This window comes from Myripristis murdjan, chromosome 15 (assembly GCF_902150065.1).
Source record: "Myripristis murdjan chromosome 15, fMyrMur1.1, whole genome shotgun sequence".
Classification (NCBI taxonomy): Eukaryota; Metazoa; Chordata; class Actinopteri; order Holocentriformes; family Holocentridae; genus Myripristis; species Myripristis murdjan.
The window spans coordinates 29130340-29155339 of record NC_043994.1 but is presented as its reverse complement, the minus strand read 5'-3'; the positions used below and the strand labels follow the sequence as shown (position 1 = coordinate 29155339).

General features: G+C 42.9%; 1 protein-coding gene and 1 non-coding gene across 3 annotated transcripts in view; one reads left to right on the top strand and one right to left on the bottom strand.

Moving 5' to 3' along the window:
• ccdc85a (coiled-coil domain containing 85A) overlaps window positions 1-25000 on the bottom strand; it is a 41157-nt gene that overhangs the window by 10936 nt on the left and 5221 nt on the right. The window lies entirely within an intron of this gene.
• On the top strand, window positions 3049-3142 carry trnai-uau (transfer RNA isoleucine (anticodon UAU)). The gene is made up of 2 exons: window positions 3049-3086; window positions 3107-3142. It is a non-coding gene; the product is annotated as a tRNA-Ile (tRNA).

Sequence of the window (25000 nt, the reverse complement as noted above, 5' to 3'; positions counted from 1 at the left end):
AGAATAATTGACCCATCAGGCATCAGTTCGTTAGAATGAAATCTAGAAAACAGTGAAAAACGAAGCAACGTACAAACTTGAAACCAAGTGCTAAAAATGAGCGTTGACACGATGAGCTGCTTGGTCGAAGTCAACAGAAGATTTATCGTCATAATTTTGGTTATTCATTACAGTTTTAGTCATATATTAAGTAACAATACCAAATTGTGTTGGTTACATCTTAACACATGTTAATATTTTCTTGCTTTCACATCATAACATGGTGAATACTTTTATTTTTTGGCTGCTGGTCAGATGAAGGAATCAATTTGAAGACTTTATCGATGACACTAAATGATTAATTGATTCTTAATAATAAATAAATAGCAGATGCATCATCACTCTCATGATTACTTACATGTGATTTTGATTCTGTGTTATGGAGCAAAGCTAATATGGCGAAAAGTTTTATACATCATTAGCCTTTACATTTACAGTTTGGGCATTTACTCTCAGTGAGTGAACAGGCCGGGATCAAACCTGTGACTTTTAGGCGGCTTTCTCTCAAACACACACACACACACACACACACACACACACCTTTCTGCTCACCGTGTCAGAGCAGAGATGCACAGAAACAGAGGACAGAAAACACACACGGACACACTCTGCTTGTGGTTATGTAATCTGTGTTGATATTTACATATCTGGCAAGACATGATAACTTTATAAGTCTGACAGGCATGCAGAACGACTGGAAGCAGCACCGGCGGGTTGGCTTGGCTCATAACTCGCTCGACGGCTTGTGTATTAAACTTCGCTGCAGCGTGAACATGCAGACAAAGTGCACAAAGCCTCCCGTATTTTATGCCACATTATGAGAAAATGTATTGTCTAATATTACTGGCATGGCAGACGATGCAAGACACCCCCTCCCCTCTATTTAGATCTATCTCTTTTTGTATTCGCAAGAAATTGCTTCATCCTTTTCTCTCGACCAGGAGATGTATCCCTCTTTCAAAAGAAAAAAAGAAAAGCTTTCCGAAATGTAATTTGCTCTCAGCTAAACACGTTTCGATTTCTTTTCTCTTTTTTCTCTTTTTTTTCTTTTTTTTTCAGTGGTAAATACAGTAAAGAGACAAGTTTGGATTGAGTTACACTGAGGTAGAACAGCACTGGAGCAGCTTTAACAACTGTATACTTAACACACACACACACACACACACACACACACACACACTGTGCTTCTGGCAGGAAATTAGAGTGTCATCACTGGTTCAGCCCAGAGCATCTACACCCACATACTGCATTCTCTGTTTTTTATTTCTCTTTTTTTCTTTCCTCCATCACTTTCTCTCGGAGCTTCCTGCAGCTCCCCTCCTTAATCCGACTTTGGGAATCGTGAAATTACAGCACAGTCGCCAGAATAACATGCTGCCATTGGACATTTCTGCCAACCAACAAATACATTGAAGCGTCAACGTTTCTGAATCAAAAATATGTTGCATATCAACATTTACACTACTCACAAAAAGTTAGGGATATTTGGCTTTTGGGTGAAATTTATGGAAAATGTAAAAAGTTCACGCTACAGTGATATTATATCATGAAAGTAGGGCATTTAAGTAGAAGCATACACTGGTGATTTCCTCATCTCAAACAATTTCTTGAAACAAAAGCCAACAACAGTGGTGGATATACCACAACAAAAAATGTCAGTGTCAATAACTTGTCATGTGCCCTTGAGCATCAATTACAGCTTGACAACGACGTCTCATGCTGTTCACAAGTCGACTTATTGTCTGCTGAGGCATGGCATCCCACTCTTCTTGAAGGGCGGCCCTCAGGACATTGAGGTTCTGGGGTACAGAGCTCCGAGCCTCTACACGGCGACTCAGCTGATCCCATAGGTTTTCTATGGGATTCAGGTCTGAGAAAGTGCAGGCCACTCCATCTGAGGTACCCCAGTCTCCAGCAGCCGTTCCCTAATGATATGACCTCGATGAGCTGGAGCATCAAACACCTGATGTGAATTTTGCCGTTAAACTCCTTGTTAGAGAACAGCAACTTGTGCAAAAAGTACTGAAGCATTGAGCAGTGGGACATGTGCATTCAAAACAATTTACTTCTGAGGTGATCATGTCTTATTTTAAGTGTAATGAGATATTCTGACTAGAAATAAGACATTTTTGACTTGAAATAAGATAAATAATCTTGGTAAGATTTTGCGTTTTTGCAGTGTATTTTGTGAATTATTTTTTCCATAAGCTGAACTTCTTTAATCATTAATTACATTTGGAGGGAAACGTATTTTTGTCATGGATTACATTTATTTCTGATGTATCACAAATACTAATCAACTAATCTAATCTATATCTTGTTAGGTGACATTCAGCCACCAAAACGGTTGTGGTTATGGTTAGAGAAGAGGTGAGGTTAAGTCATAAAACTCATCTCGTTAAGGTGAAAGTGTGCTGTCTGACCCGTCCACCACCCTGCCCTCCTCCTACAGCGGCCATCAGAAAGTAAGAAAGTCGTTTTTAGGAAACAAGGCTCCATTTTCCGGATCCTAGTGGGCTGATCTGCCTTTTTCTACAAGATTTGAACACTAAATATGAGACTGAATGACTTGTGGAGATGGAGATTTTTGCAGTGTTGAGTTACACTGTGGGGCTGCAACAGAGAAAAGCTCCCGTTCCCACCAACTGAGACGCAATACATTAACCCAGCTTTTTCAAATTTGAGTTCCACGTCACGGGTGTTATGCATGACGAGTTCTGGGTAATGAAGTCCTTCAGTTTTTCAGAAATTCAGACGGTATCTCTCATCAGCAACTTGTGCAAAAAGTACTGAAGCATTGAGCAGTGGGACATGTGCATTCAAAGGTTTACAGAAGGTCACATTAAGTTCACCTGTAAAGGTTAGAATGCATTTTAGGTTCATCCTGAAATTTCACCCGAAAGCCGAATATCCCTAACTTTTTGTGATGTATATTTCTAGCCAGTGGCGGAGCCTGCATCACATGGCTGTTAACACTGCATGCATGCAAAAACACAAAGTCACCACTGAGCTCCAGTGGCGCAATCGGTTAGCGCGCGGTACTTATATGACAGTACGCTGATGAGCAATGCCGAGGTTGTGAGTTCGAGCCTCACCTGGAGCAAAGTTTTTCATCGCATTTCACTGCTCCTGTACACGTACAATCTTGAATCTAGGTAACGTTAGCTCACTGCTTTAGCCATGTTCGTTTGCTTCGGTGGCTAATGAACTTGGTTAAGATTAGGAGAAGCTTGTGGTTAAATTAACGAAACATTTGCTGTTGCCTGACAAAGGACTCTAAGAAGCAAAGCCCTGCTGACTGTGCTGCAGTGTTTTTCCCTCACTGTATACCACATCAACTTGAAAATGTGACATGTCAGTGTATCCTTAGTTTGCAGAACCGCAAAATGCCAAGATTTTTCCCGGCGACTGCTCTGGATATTAATCCTCGGTTAAATGAAAGCATTTTTTTTTTCCTCTTTCAATTACAGCACGCAGCGCCGCACTGATGCAACTGTCAAATTAGTGATTTTATCCTCCATCAGCATTGCTGCACATGTGTTTCTTCAGGGTTCGCACAAACACAACAACTCACACACACACGCAGACACACAGTACAGTAGGTTGGACGGAGTCAGATGTTATTTTTCCAGACTCGTCCATTTTTGTGCATGATCTGCCAAAAGTGCCTTTCAAGCACTTGAAACGGAGGCTGTGTTAGGAAATCAGCTCCCTGTCAGTCTGGGTGTTTTGTTTTTTTCCTTGTGTTTAAATGTGGCTCGGTGCCCCGACGAGTCACAGCTTTAAAGTGGCAATCTGTGAGATGCATGTTCTTTTTTTGTCTCCGTCTGTGGTGCTAACAGCTCGTGGCTGCACTTCCCAGACATGACCCGTCTCGCATTTTCTGCTGATGGAGTTTGACTTTCTCTTTTCTTTGTCTCTTCAGCCATGGTGCCTATATCGCCGCTCGAGCTCCCTTCTTCTTCTTCTGTGTATTTCAAACAAACTGGAAACACAAAACGTGTCACTTCGGTTGCAGCAGAAAACAGCTGCCAGACACTGAGGTTGTTGGTGTTCAGACTGCCAGACCAAATACGGTTTTTTTCATATCCTGATTGATTTTAGAACGTCTGGACAGACTTTCAGACATAGAATCCGTTTTTGCGAATCAGATCCAAACCACATGTGGAGGTTTGAAATGTGATTCCAGTCAGATTTCTGCAGCTGCGTCTCAAGATTCAAGATTCAAGATTTTTATTCGTCACATGCACGAATGTACGGGTACAGCAGCAGTGAAATGTGATTGCAACAACTCCAGCACTGTGCAAGTAAAAAATAGATAGAATAAAATAGATAAAAAATAAAATAAAAATAAAATAGAAAGTATATATAACATTCCTATATACAATATACAACCTATGTACAATATACAGCAATGTACAATAAGTACAAATAAGTAGAAGTCTGTCTCAGTCTGGACGCTCTGGACACTCAAATAGGATTTCAAAGTGTCTGTTACGTCACTCGCAATGCGACGCACAACGACAGCGTCAGTTCAAAGTGACGGAAGTGCATGGTAGCGGCTGCTGTTACCATGGATACGTCAATTAATGTCAGCCTCCTGTGTCGCTGAATTTGTCTTGACTTGAGAGCGCGACTGTTTGGAGGGCGAGACGATCGATCTCCATGTTGATAAACCGCATCTCTAGAAACTGGCGCCGACGTCGTTACCATAGCAACACCACGCTGATGTCTGGACCACACAAATCCGATCTGATCACGTGCAAATAAAGTGAGGACACGCTTTCTTGATCTAACCCTAACCCTAAGGCCTCAGAGTTCAGAACAGAATACGGAGTGGATTTAAGATAAAATGGCAATGAGAGGAGCCAAATGGGTATTAATTTATGTGAAACGGTTTCTGTCGGTAATTACTTTAACTAATAAGGTAGATCCATCAGTATCAGTGAGCGCCCCTGAGACGCTGAACTTTCAAAGCCCTGTTTCTGTAGTTCTGGTTGGACAGATGAAGTTAATGGCATTGATGCTCCACTCGATTGGCCTTTATGATCCCCCGTCGCCTCTTAAATAAATCTTGGTCCATTTCCCACCACCGCCAAATTTCGCTCTGTCATAGGTTTGCTGCTGCCTGCCTCCTCTTCTTCTTCTTCTTCTCAGCGTGACCTTGACTGTCTTTCAGTTTCTTGATACCGAGGCTCTCTGGGCTTTCTCCCAACAAACAACAACAAACAGCACCAGCTCCAATGGGAGCAAACAAACAGGGCCGGGTGCTAAATCCGGTTCCAGTTATGGTTTCTATTTCAACTGACTTCAGGGGAAACAGTACAAAACATCAGTCTTTTAACCCTCCTATTATCTTCAGGGTCAATTTGACCTAATGCAACGTCTAACATCTCTAAATACATGATTAACATCTTGTTTTTTGCCCTTTTCCTAACTTAACGGAGGCATGATGGCATGTTTTCGATGTCCTGCACATATTTTACATGCATCAGAGTTTCTTTGGGGTCTATCTGAACCAAGGTTTTATTAGCGGTATAAAACATATAAGAAATAACAGCATTTTACACAAATTTCTGACAGAGCCGCTGATAGTTAATGTGACATTTGGGAGGGAAAAACATGATTCCCACAGGAACTTTGATGTGTAAGAGGAGGTGAGTGGGGGAGGTTATGTTTTATTTAAAGGAGTATTTAGGTCATCAACTCATCAAGTACCTGACACGTAAACTTGGGAAACAATTTTTACTACAATAAATCAAATCGGCTGCAATTGGTAAAACATGTGAGTAGATTTGAATGAACAGGAGGGTTAAGTTTTACTTTATTTTGACTCCAGTCCTCTGAAATGCAGCAATATTTTCCAACAAACCTTCTTATTTCTTTTACTATGATTTCTCCTGTGCAATCTCATCCTCCGACCTAAAGAGAGCTTGGACCTCGTCGTATTTTTTCTCCATTTGCCTTCTTCAAATGGCCGACAGGTAACAACAAAATGCCTCCACTTTAACATGAATTCAGACCAAAATTGGAGCAAAAATGGTGTGCAACCATTCAAACAACAATCAAATGGAACTGGAAGTGGACCCTTGGCAAATGGAAAATGGAAAGTTTGGATTTGCAGTGGAAAAGGCTACTATGTAAAATTTGATTTACAAAAGAGTTAAGAAAAGCCTATATTACTATTATTAGTAGTAGCAGTGGTAGTAGTACTGGAGTAGCAGTAGTAGTAAAGTTAGTAGTGATGTAGTGGCAGTAGTCATAGTAATTGTTGCACCAGTTAGTACCAGTTTGTCCAGCCATGGATTTGTGCTGCCAAATAAAATCAAAGTGCAGTTTATGGATGATCCGATTTCTCTCAAACACAGCTCAGTCCAACTCAAACTCTCCATCCCTGTGCTGGCCAGGGTGCTGTCACACCTTTCATGACAACAGGACAGCTGATTGACAGCGAGAACAGGAAGTGGATGGCGTGCACCCCCCCTCGCTTCCTCGCTCCCCTCCCCCCCACCTCCCGCCTCCCCTTTTCACAGCTTCGCCACTTCAGCCGGGCTCCGATCCCAGCCTTAAAAATATCCCAACGCTATGCAGTGTCTGAAACCCTGGAGAGTAAACAACACTCTCTCTCTCTCTCTCTCTCTCTCACACACACACACACACACACACATATACTGCACTTGTACTGTATGCATACACTTGCCCGCAATACACAATGCAATGTTTATTCTCTCATCTCTCTCCCTGTCACTTTCTCGCTTTCTCTCTCCCTCTCTCTCTCTCTCACACACACACACACACACACAAACACACACAAACTATTCATGCTTCCCTCTCTGCAGGCTGCACAGGGAGCAGATGCAGGTGTGTTTAACCCTTTGATGCCTGGGGGAGAGTCAGTCAGCCACACCATGTTCCAGTACATTTCTGTCCAGGGGGGCTTCCCGATCAGACCACAGGCCTGTCAGCTGACTGCCATACCATCTAACATCTACCAACTGTAAAATCCAGCTACAGTGGCGTCAGGATTACATCAGCCACTTTAATTCCGGTGTTTAACTCCACAAAGTACAGTTTGGGGGTTTAGAGAGTAGAGACACCTCGGCTGACTGACCTACAACAAAGGTAAACGTGCCTGAAACTGAACAACATTCAGAAACGGTGGCTCTTAGAAATGCATGTGTATGTACTTTATGCACGTTCATATTGTAACAATCAAATGGAAAAGAAACCGCAGACATTTTTCCGCAAAGAAACACCAGTGACGTGCCATTTTAGACCAGCTGCAGTCAATCACACAGTGGGAACGGGTGTGCAAAGAATTTCACTACTTTAGCCAGAGAGTCTGCACATTTTATGTAAATATGTCCATTTGTTCCCATGAACCGGCTGAATATTGTTCCTGCAGAAAGTAAACTGCATTTCCACACAGGCATACAGATTAAAACCACTTCCAGCCCCTTCCAGGACCATCGGTGGCAAATGCAGGCGGTGTGCTTTGTTCAAATGCACAGAACTTAATTTCAAATGCAAGGATTCAAAGATCCCAGATATGTCCTTCTGCACAAGACATCCGGATATTTTATGTATTTTCATGATATTTTCATGCTGCAGCCATAAAACAATGCCATCTTGGGTTTAAATATTGCAATTAGCACATGCAGAATATGTGTGTGACAATATGGATTTTTTTTTCTAACTTTAAAGCTTCTTAAGGGGAAATGTAAGGGAAAAGGACTCCAAGGGGTTAGAAAATCCCATCAAGGCAGCATTCAGGACCAGCGGTGCCTATATAAGGGTCTAATAATTTATCACACAGACCAATTAACATTTTAATCCCAAGAAATGTGGCCGGTATAGGTGAAAGTTGAGGAGAAAAATGACTTTCAATACAGGAACTGTGCAGTCCTTTGCTATTTAGTGGTCTGAACCGCTGGCCTGCATGTGTGCGTGCATGCAAGCTTGTGTGTGTGTGTTTGTGAGCGTGTGTATAAGTGTGTGTCCCAGGAGTGGGTGTACACTGTCTGACTGTCACTATCATGACCCGAGTGCTGGAGGTGTTGTTCGGTTGTCTCTCTGCTTTCTTAAGCCGTGTCTCTCTCTCTGCATGGACAAGTTTTTAAATAGGCGTGGGACTGCTGATAACAGAGACGGGAAAAAAAAATAAAAAAAATCTGGAGCAGAGAGTGTGTGTGGGTCTGTGTGTGTGTGTCAGAGAGAGAGAGAACTGAGGAATTGAAAGCAGTTCAGCGGGGAGAGAAAGTGGGGGAAAAGGGCTGCAGAGAGGACAAAAGGGGGGGATGAGGACGAGTGAGAGAGAGAGATGAGAAAAAGATAAAGCCAGAGAGACGGAAAGCAAAAAAAAGATGGAGAAGATAGAGAGAGAGAGAAGAGAAGAGAGGGAGGCGGGGATGTGCGTGCTTTACTCAGAGTTACTCACAGTGATCCTGAAAGACGCAGCGACCTTCAGCTTGGCACATAGCTGTTATGACACATCGCCAAGGTAAATAGTCACTGTTCATCAAACACACACACACACACACACACACACACACGCACGCACGCAAACACTCAGCCTGCGTCAGCCTGTAAACGTGCGTCACACACATTGTTATTCGTCCCACACTCTGCTATTCAACTGAATTCAACCTAAAAGTCTCGGCGGTGAAGGTAATGTTCCGACTGTCAGCGGAGAAAAGGCTCTTACTTCCGGGAACACACACACTCACACACTCACACACACACACACACACACATAGATACGGGTGGGTGTTGTGGATGCACAAACACACACACACGTTGCAATCAGATTTCCGATTTTTAATCAAACACACCCACACATACCAGTTGTCACTAGCTGGGTGAACAGATTGTGGTGGCTTAGCTGGCATGGAGGGTCACGAGCCTCTGTCCTCCCCCCAGAGGGCATCCAAACTGGGATGAGAGCCAGTGAATTCTCCCCTCCTTCTGCCATGCTGGACCTTTATCCTAACAGGCCACACTGCTGGACGCACGCACACACACACACACACACACACACACACACACACACACACGCACATCGACATGTTGGAGATGAGATCAGATCCCATGAAACTTTAATGATCCCCGTGGGGAAATTTTCATCATTTCAGCAGCACAAGTCAAATTAGGAAATGAACAAATTGAGACAAATCGAGGGGAAAGCAGTAAACAGAGCGCTGGACGGGCCTAGAAATACAGGCTGTAAATGTAATACAATATCTGACGATTAAGAGGATAAGCAGAAGCCTCAGAGCGCTGCCAAGAGTTTTATAGGTACTCGAGTGTTTGCGGCGCTCCGGTCCACACGACTGCGGGTATCCAGTTCGAGAGCAAATGTGCAAGGGTTTGCAAATATGCGTCATTAACTTCACATTCAGACTCGCAGATGAGCGGAATCTGAGCGCATAAATTTTGGATTTTTCAAACTGTTATTCGTATTAGCTCTGGTTTGGCTGCAGATCACCTTGTGGGCTATTTGGAACAAACTACCTTGGACATTATTTGCAAAACGTTTGGCATGCGTTCTGCGTCTGCAGGTTAGCTTTTCACAGTTTATACAAGCACTCCCTTACTGAAACTAGTGGGGTCTAATCGGTTTGATTCAACCACATATGTTCTCACTTTCCACCTCTCAGCTCAAGCTCCGGAAGCTGAGGGGAGTCTTGAATCTTATGTATTTTGCACAGCTCCTCAATATTTACTATAACAGCGGTGGTTGCAAATGGTTGCTGTTCCACACCACCGTGCTTTGGTTGCAGTCATATTTCTAGTTCAGGTTACAGCTATAAATATGCATGCCTCTACCACAGCTTGTTGCTTATACACTGGTATCAGAATATGTGTATCAAACTCCACCAATGAAATATAATGCAACACTAGCCTGTAGTCACTTCTGCCAATTGGAAGCTGGTTGATTACCTTGGCGGTAGACCCTTTGCAGACGCATTTTGAATCCCAAAGACGACCAGCACATGATCATTACAGAAGCCTACATGTAGGTCTGCATGGTATAAATCCCAATGCAGTTCTTGGCAAGATGCACAATTGTTGCGATTGGTCAGAAAATGGATTGCACCCTCTGCCCATTTGCTAAAACCGCCTTGATGTGAAAGCTGCAAAACCCCTTTTCCAACTTTAACCACCTTTGGGTGCATCCAGAACTCTGTGGGTCTAAATGGTAAATAGACTGCATTTCAATAGCGCTTTTACAGTGTTTAAATTACGTTCACACCATAGGCGGTTCTAGGGGGTGGCAGGGGGTGGCAGCTGCGACCCTAGAAAAACGCCTTGCCACCCCCTAGTTGCCACCCCAATTTCAGACAATTTATTTATTTATTTTTTAATTGTAGCTGTTCGGAAACTCGCTGTTACGAGACTCAAATGTACGAGTGCAAGTAAATGCAGCGAAAGATGACACTCCCACTATTTAAGGGGTTGATAAATAAATAAATAAATAAACATTTCTAATGCCACCTTTTGGTTTTCTATTCAATGCTTTACTCATGTTTTTGAGTTAAAATATCCTCATTTGGGGGTTTTCCAAGCAAATACTGATATATGTGATCGTTTGGTATTTAATCAGCATATATATTTCTGCCACCCCTTAGAGTTTCCATGCCAACCTCTTGCCACCCCATGAATATTTGTCTAGATCCGCCCCTGGTTCACACATACACACATTCACACATTGATGGCAGAGGATACCATGCAAGATGCCCAGCTGCCCATCAGGAGCAGTCGAGGGTTCAGGGTCTTGCTCAAGGACACTCTAACACTGGAGGAGCTGGGGATTTAACCAGGAACCCTCCACCTGAGCCACGTCGCCCAGCAAAACTCAAAATCTCATAATAAGCTACAAAAACACAGTATAACGTCAATCAACAAGACTCAGTAGGCCTATAAGCAATTTTCTGACACCAAATTCAAGTGATGTGACAGCTAACACCTCAAAGTTAGCTGCCACTCTCGCTGGTTGAGTCAACAGATATTTCAGTCTCTGAAGTCGAGTGAGAGTTTGTGTCGACTCTTGCGTAGACGGCCTTGTATTTGCAGAAAGTTAAAATGACTCATTTCGTGCGAAATGTTTTGTGAGCAGACCCTGCACTGGCGGCCGCCTGCCTTGACCTCTGTGCAACTCATTAAGGTGATTCATAGCTGTCTTATTTTTTTCAGATACTTTTTTTTTTTCTGCTTCATTTTTATAAGTCTGTAAAAGGATCTTTTTCTGCTGTTTTTCCTGCCTTATTCCAACAGCTGAACACACAACAAAAGTTAGTGCTGGGTCTGGCCTCGATGGAAACATCCAGAGAAATGTCCTCTTCCAAAGCCACTGGTGGGTTTTTTTTTGTTCCTGTCTTGGTCTCTGGCATAATTTCCTAAAGGACAAAGTCAATTGTTTGTCATTACCCACATAATGACTCTGAGCAATCATCGTTACGATGGCAGGGCAAAGTGCCGTCTCACATGCACTTTCAGAAATCTCTCATTTATGGCCAGTTGGGATCATATCTGATTATCGAGAGGGTCCCATCACATGACTCAGTGTTCTCATCTTCAACCCACTGGCGCCTTATTGATGGGGGCACTGCCATATTGGAAGACACAACCCCTATGTTGAGAGAAATGCATCACGGAAGGAAGGTCATGACCTAGAATCATTATGTTAGTAATTATTTAGAAAGCCCTCTGAGCGATTCAACCCAACACAAACTGCTCCTTTCTTGTGATACCATGTTAATCTCGGTTAAAATGATCATCATCCCAGCTTTATTAGACATTTAGGCTGCACGTTGCATGACTACATCAAGTTCAGCAAGGAAGAAATAATTGGTCCGCCAAAGAACAGATTGCGTGCTTGCAAAGACGGAGGCCACTGTGCACGGCTGTTTAAATCACCCATGGTTTCTGGTTAAATCTAGTCTGAGAGGACAGCTGATAGTCCCGATCGCCCGGTTTAAGAGCAGCCAGACTGAAAATCACTGAGGTGTAGCCAAGTGAAAATATCTGTCTCACTGTCAGAGGCTTATTCCGTCTTGGCAGGGCGAGACAGTAATGAGAAGGGAACACGGAGTTGTTGTTATTTCAAAAAACGTTATTTGACTTTTTCTTGCATTCAGTGATGCAACAATTTCCAGAGAAAACATGACGGGACTAAGCAAGATAAAACACAATAAAAATGCGATCTGCTGTGTATGCACATCAATGATATGATTTGTAATTTGTCATTTATAATCCTGCCTTTCTTTTTATTCCCATAGCTTGTCTCTTCATATTAATTTCTCTATTAGACCTCAGCCAAATACCAAGAAGAAAAAAGTACATTCTTAATATTTGAAACACCAATAAATGATTGTAAAATGAATTTTGAAACCCTGGAATAATTCACATAAATAAATCAGACCATAGTTGTTTCCATCTCACACTTATGGTATTAGTTGGTGCTCGTGGTTTTTCAAATTAAGACCACATTTCTCCAAAACTGTTATTTCTAGTAGAGAAACGTGATCGGAGAGATGTTTTCCATCACTTTTATCCTTTTCACCCTGACCTGACTCCAACTCTGAAAGCTTTAGCTCTGTTTGCACTGAAAGTTTGGTGCTCTTTTCCTGCTTTGTGCCATAAATCAATTTCCCCTTTATGCGGTAAAGCAACAGAGCGGGGTTTCCTGCCAAATCTGTGTTTTGTGTCACACAACACAGAACGCAGTGTGGAGGCTAAGCAGGGGCTGCCAGTCTTTTCAGTGATGTCTCGCTTGTTTTGCAGGCAGTTATGCTCTCACAATTAACATGGAAATGATTTATTGCTTTAAAGTGCCTTAAAAGTGCCTGGGAAAAATAAAATACGAGCCCTTCAGGCGGTGTGGATGAGTCAGTTCCAGAGCTTTTCAAATATTCAAAAGCTGATCCAAATATATTTTGCCCAGGATCGTATTCATGACAGCTCAAAAGCTTCAGGTATCAGAAGTATAGAGCCTGTGTTTATTAATAGCAGCGACGGCAGTGTACCTATATATTATATGCCCCCTAAACAGAAACTAGACCACTGAGTACTGTGTCTGTGTATGTGTGTGTGTGTGTGTGTGTGTGTGTGTGTGTGTAAGTGTTCACTTTGAGCTTGCCATGAAGGCACTTTCTGCCTATGCACAGTAATGTGAGCTATAGGGCCAGCTGAGCCCAACAAAAACTGCAGTTTTCACTTGCTCCTAGGGCACTGATGTAACACACACACACACACACACACACACACGCATGCATGCAAGCTCACACAGATAAATACGCACAAATCCATGCACACAAACACACACACATTGGCCATCTGTTGCAGCAAACAGCATACCTGACCCTTGTCAACAAACAATTGCATACCAAGCATACAAGCACTCCACACACCCACACCTTCCACACACAATTACTCTGCTAAACACACACACACACACACATACATATACAGAGCCCAGAATTAATTAAGGAAGGTAATTTTGCAACTGTGCACAACGTGGGGATACAGCAAAGGTCTTGCGTCCCTGCAGCTCATGCGGTGCTACATCCAATGCAACTGTGAATATGTAATATTTCATTACTGTGTGACTTCACAATGAGAAAAGGTAGCCTTGGCAGCCCATTGGAGAGAATACACCCCGTTTAACTGCGAGTCCATTTACAGATGAATCACAAACGCCGGCATAACAAAAGAGGCATTTTGTCCTTTCCCAAATAGGCTGTCACACTGACATTGCCCTGGCATGACGTAACAGCCACAAATCCACAATAAGCCATTTGCTAGCAATTTTACACGGAAATGATGCAAAGAAACAACTGACAGCATTTTTATGTCTTCAGGTCAATTGCCTTTTTATGCTCTTAGGCCTGTGGGCTTAGTGTCCAGCCAACAGGGAGTGATGGGGATGCAAAGACTAAGAAAATAAAATGGCAGTGATTCAGAGAGCCGGGGTTTATGTACAGTTGTGCACAGAAATGGTAACTTCTGAGAAAATGATTACAGTTTCTGCGAGGCGGTGCTGGCAGCAACACAATGGGGATGGCAGAGAGAGATGTGAGAAGAGCAGACATGAAAAGACAAGGTGGGGGTGGGAGGTGAACAAACCGCACTCTGAAAGGTGTGAGAAAAAATAACAGAGGTGGTTAAGGCCGAAAGAGAAAAGGATTTTCCTGCTGCAGGACGGCGAGTTCCTAGAAAAAAGTCAGACGTTTCAAATGAAAAAGTCACATGGTGCCGCTGCCATCAAACCTTTGATTTAATATGTGGAAAAAAAACACACACACACACACACACACACACACACACACACACAGCTCAACTCAAATGCTTCACTTTGGTTTAGAGGGTAAGCCTTTTTCCCTGCAATCTGCAACCCAGACCCAATTCCACTAAAACTCAAAAACAGAGATAAATAAATCTGACAGAAACCACAGAGGCAGTATGTGTCAATCATACGCGGCAGGTTCTGCTTTACAGTAACAAAAAAAAAAAAAAAAATGTTGTGCAGAGCCTTCCTGGTGACTTTGAAAGGGTTAAGTTGGATTTTTATGTAAGCAAAAAACATCTGATTATATATCAAAAAACACAGTAAATGACTGTGTACTTGGTGAAGAAAGATGTGGTCGAAATGATGCTCATCTAAACTAAATTGGCTAAATTGTAGTATCAGGAGTAAATACTGTAGAAAAAGCAGTATGAAACTGATATAGATATGCGAGCAGGACGTTAAAGAGGCAAATTTGTGATATTTTGCCCACCATCTCTGGTGACATCATGCCAGCGAAGCTTTTTAACAGTAAAGTCCACTGGAAAAATAGAGTTCGAAAGGCATGGAGAGAAGAAAGAGACGTACAGAAAGAGAAAGGCGGGCACTGAGGGAAAGGAGATGATTTATAGAGAAGGAGACAGGACGATACGAGGAGATAGGATGAGTGAACTCAGGATGGATGTGGAGGATGGAAAATGTCAGCGGGCAGACTGACAGAGAGACAGACAGCCTCCCTGCCAGCTCCCTCCCTCCTGCAGTCAGGATCTCCAGAGGGCACAAATTACATTCCAGTTTGACGCCAAAGGAGCTACAGTTCACATGTTACACACTGACACACACACACACACACACACACACAAATCACCCTCATTTCAGTCTGGAGCAGGGCTCGACAGCCCGACCAAATTCAATTAGAGCTGTACTGCCTAAATGGGCTTAGCTGAACCGCACTGGCTTGTTACATGCAGCCCTTAAGCCCTGTGAGAGAGAGAGAGAGAGAGAGAGAGAGAGAGAGAGAGAGAGAGTATGTTGGTGGTGCCTTCAAAGTATGAAACCACAAAACGTGAACAGGCAGCAGGGCATGTTATGTGTCACATCTCCAATGCTAATAAGGAACTGTGAACGGTGAATGATTCTCTCCATTTACGCAGTCGCTGACATCACGGTTGACTGACAGACCAGAAGGGGGGGGGGCGGGGGGGGGGGGGGGGCATCAGACTACAGATGACCCTCTCAGCCTGTCCCGCTGCAGCATTACTGCCTTGTTTATGGGGCTTTTATGGCGCTTCGGTGGTTAGAGACGTTGGATTCATTTAAGAGCTGTGATTGCCAAAAGGTTAGACCACAGATGGGCAACTGGTGGTCCGGCAGCCACACATGGCATTATCATTCACTGCAGTGACGTGACTTTTCCTCTAGGTGGGGCTTCAGCAGCAGGTAGCCAGGCTAGCGGTTTCTTAAGAGTTATAAAAATAAAAAATGTTTTGGTGGCGACGTAGCAGCGGCTTTCACTTACCACAACTTTAACGAAAGACTCGGCACATTCATCATCACCTAACACAAGAAATACAGGAAAATCGGTACAATCAAATTTCCTGCAGTCGCTACAGCGGAAAATCGCCCAACCTGGCAGCATTGCTTTGGCGTTGAATTTTCAAGATATTTTTGCTGCGCAGACTCAGTGTTTGGTAATGCACTTTAAAAACATATTGGTGTTTTCTGTATTTTCTGTGCAAAATGTGCAAAATATTGTAGCAGCATGTCATTCCCATCAGTGAGTGGTTTTGACATTTCAAGCTGCACTGATGTGTTAAATTGAGAACTACCTTTTTTCGTTTTCTGTTAGGCTGCAGACGTGTTTGTGGATCAATGAAAAAATTTGCATTGAGCAAAAATAAAAGGCTTGGAAATAAATACTTGATTAGAATCACAAATAGTATTCCTCTTTATTAAATTATTATGTTTTAAATGAGTTGGTTTTACAATATTTTACTGGTGAGCGTGTGAGTTGGTGTTCTTGCCCCCAGGTAATGAGGCAAAATTACCCAGCCCCGGCTTGGACACATGGCCTGGAGGATTACCAGTTTCAAATCTGCAAGGAAAACCTGTCTTGTCCCAGGGAGGAGAAGGAGAAGCACTTTCCTCACCCCGAGCAGCTGCTGCCGAGGTGACCTGAAGCAACACTGTGACCCCGCTCCACAGCAACCATCCTGACAGGCAGGGACACGGTGGGAGGGAAACCCACCTTCAAACCACTTCACTTTATTCACGCAGTTTATTAAGAGCTGAAGAAATGGAAGAAATAGTGCAGATTTTCTCACATATTCTCACATTGCTATGGACACATTATTGTGCAAATGTTTAAGTGATTATCGTAGAATAAAACAACCATTTTAGAGACTGCACATGCAGTTAAGCAAGATGGAATTACTTTCACTTTTTTGCAACTTTCACATTTCACTGAGCAGTTTTTTTTTTTTTTTCATGTTTTTCTAATATGAATGGGAGTGAATTGACTTTAGTTAGCCTTGACTTTAAAGCTACCAAAGCATTGAGATACAGTCAGTATCATTGAAAGGAAGTCAAAATGGGACTAATATGGTCCTTGAGATTTTTTGTTTTATTTTACTAAGAGTGAAGCAAGCATTACAGGGTATATGCAGGAATCTTGAAGTTAATTTTAATACCTTTTTAGGACTTTTTCAAGACCTTTTCAATATTTTTTAATACCTCACCGCCACTTCAAGCTGTAACCATTTACATCAGTGATATTTTTAACTGAACAGTTTTAGTTTGTGATAAAGGCTATAGACTACTATGATACAACAGAGCCTACTTTGTGCTTCTGAATTTCCACCCGCTCGCTCGCTCTGGCGCTCTCATAGACAATTTACGAACGCACCCACAATAGCCTAGTTTTTTATGTACCTGTTCATCTTTGTTTTTTTTGTTTTTTTAAAAAATGAATAAATTCACACACTTTTACAATGTTTTTGGGACTCAAACTCTTGGACAGCTAATTCAGAAAAAATACTTTCAAAATTTAAGACTTTATAAAGTCGTGATAAAACTTTTTAATACTTTTTAAGGGTCTTAATTTTCCCAAAACTGATTTATCACCTTTTAATACTTTTCAAGACCCCGCGGATACCCTGCATTAGTATTTCTACTTGAGTTGGATGTTTTTGTCCTCTTTCCACCACAGGAAAGGGTTAACCCGTCTTTTGGGGGGTACATAAATCCTCACAGCCCAAAATATAGATTACAGTGATCATTATTATTACATGGGCATAAGTTACAGGAAAGTAGACTTTACTGAGAGGGGGAAACAAAAACATAAATCAGTGCTTCCCTATAAATATACCTGATTTATAAGGTGGTTGTCTGACTTACAACTAGAGGTCATAGTTTGCTCATCTCTACCCCCCAGTGTGTGTGTGTGTGTGTGTGTGTGTGTGTGTGTGTGTTCACTTTATCAGCGTGTCTGCAGCAGATAGCCAGCCTCCCCTACCCCCAAACGCCCCTGAAGCAACTCACCAAAGCCGCTGCTTTAAATAAGAATGTCCTCTTACTCAACTTGTCTTATTAAATAACGGCTAAAAATCCTTTGGACGAACGGCGTATTCAGCTACTTAGCAGAGCTCATAAAGGAAATATGCATCCTAAAATAGAACTCACACTGAGCAACCCTCATCAGCCTCACACGGCAGGAAGCCGAGCCTCTGAACAAACTGCACGGCGTTTTCTTCGTTTCGGAGCAGCTGACTCTTCAGTGATGGCTGACTTCCATCCAGCAGCGGTGATTGGCAAGGTGATGATATGGAGATGAGTGGCGCTGCGGCTGGACGCTAACAGCAGCCGACAAAGTGGAGTCACTTCTCAAGCTGAACTCGTGTGGCAGAGGAGGAGCAGTCAAAGGCAGGGAAGTCACAGCCGATCACATCCTCACTGATCTAATGAGCATCCAGGACGTTGGTACGGGGGATTCGCCCCTGAGGAATGAATGAGAGTGTGTGTGCATGTGTGTGTGTGTGTGTTTGTGTGTGTACGTGTGCGCAGTTGAATGCATGTATGTGTGTATGTTTGCACACGATCTGCATGTAGGCCTACCTGAGCAACTGTGTGTGTGTGCCTGTGTTTGAGTGTGTGTGCTGGCTTGTTTGCATCCAACTGTGTGTACCTGTGTGTCACTGTGTGCATGTTAGTGTGTTTCCATCCAACTGTGTGTGGACCACTGTGAGTGTGTGTGTGTTGGCTTGCTTGCATTCAGCTGTGTGTGTCCCTGTGTGTATTTGCACGTGTGTGCTAAAATGTGCATTTGTGCACAAGGCTGCTGGATCAATGTGCTAGTGTTTGTTGGTGTGTGTGTGTGTGTGTGTGTGTGTGTGTGTGTGTGTGTGTGTGTGTGTGTGTGTGTGTGTGTGTGTGTGTATGTGTACATACCAATCTGTGTAAATCTCATGCTGACTTTTTATTTTAGCAGAATTGAGAATATAAGAATGTGAGAGTAGAGCAGTAAAGTAGAATATGAGAACAGAATATATTTTTGAGCATGCAACTGCCTGTGTGTGTGTGTGTGTGTGTGTGTGTGTATGATTGTGAGTGTCTGTATGTGCTAGGAGGTGTCTGAACATTATAGATACACACACACACACGCCTCAGTTAAAAGAGGAGGTGTTGGGCACTCGATGAAGCAAAGCAAATCTTCTGTTGTCTTCGTCTGGGAGAACAAAGCCTGCGTTCCAAATCAACAGGCGCTTGCACCCCGGCCTGCTTTGAGTTGTGGCTAAGAACGAAGCCTAATTAGTTTCCCAACACTGAGTCCTCCTATCTGACACAGCAAATATCCACCAGCTGGGCTCAGCAGAGCAGCCTCCTGCAAACAGCCCCGATATGGACAAACAAATAACACCAAAAATTGAATTTGTTATTGTTTTAACTAATTAAGCAATTATTTTAATTCAAAATCTAACAAGGTTTTTGGTCGCAGCAGAGGTAATGCAACCACAATGTCTGAAGGTCTTTGAACGACAGCAGGGAACTCGCTCTGCAAATCACCTTGTAGGGTCTGGAGGTTGGCGTTCAGGTTATTAACATGTTTGATTCTTCACAAAAGGAAAGTTGTTACACAAAAAATGGCGTCGCCTCAGCGTTTTGTTTTGCAGCCATCTGTCCGCCTGAACATCCATCCATTTCCCATACACAGCGATTCCTATACAGGGCTGTCACCAGAGTCACCAGTCCATCACAGGGCCATCGCAGATAAAAACACACACTCATTCTTTTAATGGCAAATTAGAGTCCTCAGCTCACGTGACCTGCATGTCTTCAGCCTGTGGGAGGAAAACAAAGAACCTGGCGGAGACCCTGAGGAACATGAGAACACGTGAACTCCACATACTGTAGCCCTGCGTTCCAAATCGCATACTTATACTTTTTACTTTTAGTATGTACTGCAGCTGCCCTTAAAAAGTATGTAGTTTAGTATGTAATGGGACATACTAATTCTTTTTTTCCCTACTAAATAGTATGGTAGTATGGGTATTGGAACGCAGGGTAGGTGTTAGATCTGCCCCCATGTCCTCCACTTCTGCCTAATTGGCTGATTAGAAACTGGTGTGTGAGGGCCAGTTTGTCTCCAGCCACACCAGCTGGACCTGTTTTGCCATTAGTCTAGTCTCTTTATAAGCTCAGCTTTGATCCTCAGTTTTTGTCAGATCCTTGCCGTAACCTGTGCTTTCTGTCTGCAGTTTCCATGTGTGGACCTTGCCCAGCCTTGCCAGCCCAGCCAGCTTATTCTGCGGCCCCCTGTTTTGGCCTGTTCCTTTGTTGATAGTTTTTGCTTTTCTGTTTTTGCCTGGCTGGTGATTAAACTTGTTTTTTGAAGCAATACTGCTTGTTGAAGTCTGCATTTGGGTTCACATTTGACTGTTAAACTTATCAGTAGGCGCATGAGTCAAACCTGTCAGGTATAGTTGAAACCAGTGGTTTTCAATTTTGGTCCTTGCTGGGACCCGAAGCAGTGCTGGTTTGATACCCAACAAGCCAGTTAACTCTTGTTAATTACATTCACCTCGCATACCAGCTATAAAATATTCCCTTATTATAGAGCTAGAGTGAAAATCAGCAGGGCACTGGGTCAACAAAATAACATGCACACCTTTTAGGATTCTGTCCACAGGACCATTTTCTCCTCCACCAAGATATGAGATGTACCAGCCATGATTTTGCTTTGTGGGGTTGCAAAGATTTCTTTTATCTTACAGACCCACAAGACATGCCACATGACTATTTTGCACGCTCAGTTGTAATTAAAGCAATGCTTGGTAGCAGGGGTTCAGTTTGGCTGGTGCAAAACTGCCACAAAACGACCACATAAGAAGAAGCGAGAGCAAAAGGACAGAGAAAAGGCTAAGGTGTATCTAATCTCTAATCTCTAATCTACTCGGTTAAATCGCAGGCTTTGTCTCCAGCCTTTATTATGTAAAATGCTGCACCCCTGTGTCTGTTTGCTTATACTAGAAGGTTTTTTTTTGTTTTGTTTTGTTTTCCTCAGAGCAGTTCTTGCTGTGGATACTGCTATACACAGCAGCTATTATAACACAGTGCATGGGCCACTGTAGATAATTCAGCCTATACACACAATACGCACTGTATCTCTATCCTCTTTCTGCAGTGCACAGCTGTACGGCTATCTATTTATTCTTATGCATCATACCCCATGATGCATAAGAATATCCTGAGAAAAAAAACCAAACACAAATTAGTTCCATTCCCATATTTTAAATTCAAATGAATGCAATTTGATTCGATTCAGTTCAAATCAGTTCCATCGTTCCCTTAAGGCAGCCACATAAGCTCCATCAGGGCCAAGCAGAGAGCACGAGGTTTACATTATTTTTGGACACAGCAGCTGTTGCAACACCCTTATTAGCAGCTTGTCACCGCCTCGTATACCCCACTCACCTGGCTGATCGCAGGGAAGGTGCTCCTACAAATTGGGATGTTTATGGAAAATCAAACAGGGCTTTTTTTCAATTGTTTAGCTTGCCAAGGCTCTGGCACAGACAAACCGCTGAAGTTAATAACCTCCATTTGTACAGGTTCTGGCTCTTGTTGAGGGAAGCTTAATGAAGATTTACACTGGCCGGCTGAACCGTGGGGCAGCAACGAGAGCCGGAGTGCTACAAAGAGTCGGTATTTCATGGCAGAGGAGCTGGAAGACAGATGTTAGTGGAAAGAAAAAATACAGGGAGGATAGATGGGAGGTGGGAGAGACAGATGAAGCTGGGGTAGAAGATGAGGCTGGAATAGAGAGATTGGAAGAGGAGCGGAAACCTATTGGGGGTAGAGAGAGAGAGAGCGAGAGGTCGGCGCGAGGGTGTTGCTGAGAGCGTTTAAAAAACCAACAGAGAGCCCAGCAAGATCCTGTAGAGGCACTTTACACTAAGTAACTAAACAGAGTGTGAAAATGTTGACGCGCTCAACAACTTAACAACTGGGAATAGGGAACACACATTTTTCAAGGTTATTTTGGGGGATTTTTTTTTTCTTTCTTTCTTTTTTTTTTCTTATATGAGATTTGAAGTAGAGAGAGACAGGAAGCACTGGGAGAGAGAGGGGGAAGACCGTTAAGCCGCCGCGACACCCCAGGGTGCACACAGATGGATTTGGAGGACACACGCTTGACGACAGGGTAAAGCCTGGGGAAGAACCAAATACTCCCTAAATTCTAGTAACTCATAAATATAGCAAAAACCTAAAAGTTCACTCTTCTACTTCTCTCTTCTCCATGAACTACCTGCTGGTTTTTTTTGTTTTTTTTTTTTGCTCGTTTTGCATTCATTGTCTATTACAAGTGGTAGTTCAGATTTTCAGTAAATTAACCCCTTGAACTTAAATTTTCCCACTAAGTCGTTTCAAAACAACATTTTTTCCCCATATTGTGCAACAATGTTCATACATATTCTGCAGCTGCTGGCTGCAATGCTTCACCGAAGCTGCATCACACTTAAACTGAGTGAAATATTCAAGCCCAAGATGTCATTTTTTAATGGATGCAGCATTACATCAGGTAGAAAATATCTACGTCTTGTGCATCATTTTATATACATTTCCAGGTAATTCAGCAGGACACATTTGGGATACCTTGGGACCGCCACCAGAATTTAAAATGAAGTTCTGTGAGACGGAAAAAAAAGCTCTCTTGCATTTATAATGATCGGCCGACCCACCGATGAGACCAGCAGGGTGGAAGATGTCCTGAATCCTCACCCAGTGTAAGACAAACCGGTGTGGTCTGGCTGTGACAGTCAACCACGATGGGCAGATTGAGGCTGCATTCTGCCTAAAACTCGTGCAGCGTGTCGCCAGCCTTGGACATGCCGGGTTGACGGGTGAAGGACGAAACAAGATGGACCGAGAGGGAGGTTAAGTGGAAAGTGATAACCAGGCCTGGGCAATTCCCGCATCGGCTGTTCCTTCTTTAGGTGGCAGAGGGTAAATGAGCAACCTGACCAAGGCATTTACTCTCCAATAAAGCCACATCTCCACTCTACCAGAGAGAGGGAGGGGTGAGAGGAGGCTGGCAGAGCAAATCAAAGGGAAAGCCAGAGGTGGATATCTGTTTATTAGTCCTAAAAAAAAAAAAAAACAGAGCGAAAAGGAGAAATAGTGGAAATGAAGAGAAGGCTCAGACTAAAAAGGAGGTGGAGTGGCTGTGTGCAGATGAAAGGCCAGCTCAGGACATGAATTCACTAAATCTTAAATTATAGCAAAGTTTTAAATTCATCATGTTTCTGGTGATGAAGTAAAACTATGACTGATTACTGGAAAGATATTATTCGTTAAATATAATTATCCGGAAACATCAGCCCTGAATTTTTTTTTTTTTTACAACTTCCAAACAGATTTTTTTGATTTTGCTTGATCTTTGTTGTCCATAATTCTGAAATCTACGTGCTCATATTTGGGCTCACTCCGGCTGACGCTTGTTGAGGCCTACACCTCATTTTACCTAATTAATTTCCAAGTTCGTATCACTGAGAGCGTTACAGAGGAAATTACATTCGTCCTCTACGGGAAAAACAATAAAATACAGCCGCCAGCGTGTATTTCAACTCCATATGGTTCCCAAAATATGAATGAACAATTAAAATCCAAATTACATTCCCTGTCATTAGCCATCGCAGGCAAACTGCTCATGGGGTCATTTAAAGGACAATCAATCTATTTTTAATGAACTGGACGTGAAGAATCTCACCAAGCCGTTGGTGGAAAACACATGACAGAAACAGAAGGCACAGTCATATTTTATTTGCTAGACTCGCCGATTAAAAAAGAGCAATTGGCTGTAGTTATGTTTAACATGTATCTGGGCTCTCAGTATATATGATGTGTTTCATATGGTGGTGAGAGGCATCAAAAGTAAAAGTCTCATCCTGGCTTTTGGAGCGGTAGATTCAGCCTCTATTGTTTTGTGATAATAGCTGAGTCAGGGATCCTGCGTCCACCTATGGTACGAGGCTATTTCCCATGGCCTCAGCTGTAATATACACTGCATCCACTCAGCACTACAGGAATCATTACTGCTCCTGGGCTACAAGACATACTGACACACACAGATTTCAGCAAATGGCATTCAGATACAGCCAATGACACAGTGGCAAATAAAAGTAAAATAACAGGAGGGTCAACTGGGGCCTCCAGAAAGTGATCAGCATAAGTCAGCGATGGCAAAAAAAATCAATTGTATTTTCAGAAAACATCCATTTCCCCCCTTTAATCACCTTATCCTTAAATAACCCTGCCATGTGAGAGAGCACTAAGTATAATTTATATGTCAGCTTGATCAGACAGGTCACTTTTCTCTGCTGCGAAAAAATGCAAAGTGCAGCTGTGAGCGTAGCTGGAAGGAGAGCGCTTGAAAGGCGAGAGGAACATAACATCAGTTCTGTTATTCCTGTTGCCATGCGACGCAAAGTTTAATAACTTGCAGACTATTGAAATAGCGTCGCCTTGCTGACGGGAAGTTGCAAAGGGGATAGCGCTGAAAACAAAAGTGGGCAGGAGAAACTTAGCAACAGCTCTTGAAGAAGAAGAGGAGCTCATTCTGGACAGAGGATGTTGGTGTTTGATGTTGAGAGCAGGGAAAAAAAAGTGTCTCACGCTCATATATGCATGTATGCATTTCTCTTTTATTGATAACATTTTGGCCCTCGGGCTTTCTTTAAGATCTAAGATACATATTCTCAAGTCTCCTTCCAGGGATCTGGACCTCACTGTAATCCTTTGTGTGTGTTATTTTTCCATTATATGATCGATGATGCTGGCCGGTGAGCACAGAGCAATGGCAGTTTTATCATTTTATCAAAGAGCACTGCCTTGATAACGTCCATATTTCAAGGGCTATTTCATTGTGAACAAGTGTTTCATGGTTTGTTTGTTTTTTTTAATGTGCTTTTGTAAGCTTGGGGACTTTTTGGCCTGTTGGTGGCGCTGTGATGGGCCATTCATTTTGTGAAATCTTGACATCAAAGCAAAGGTTCAGCAAATTGGACCCTGCCCGTCTGAGATACAGACTGTGAAGCTCAGGGCTCTGTTGGCCTGCTGGTGGCGCTGTGGTGGGCAGATTGGGCAGATCTTGAAAACGCTGGACGTCAATGTCAAAATCCA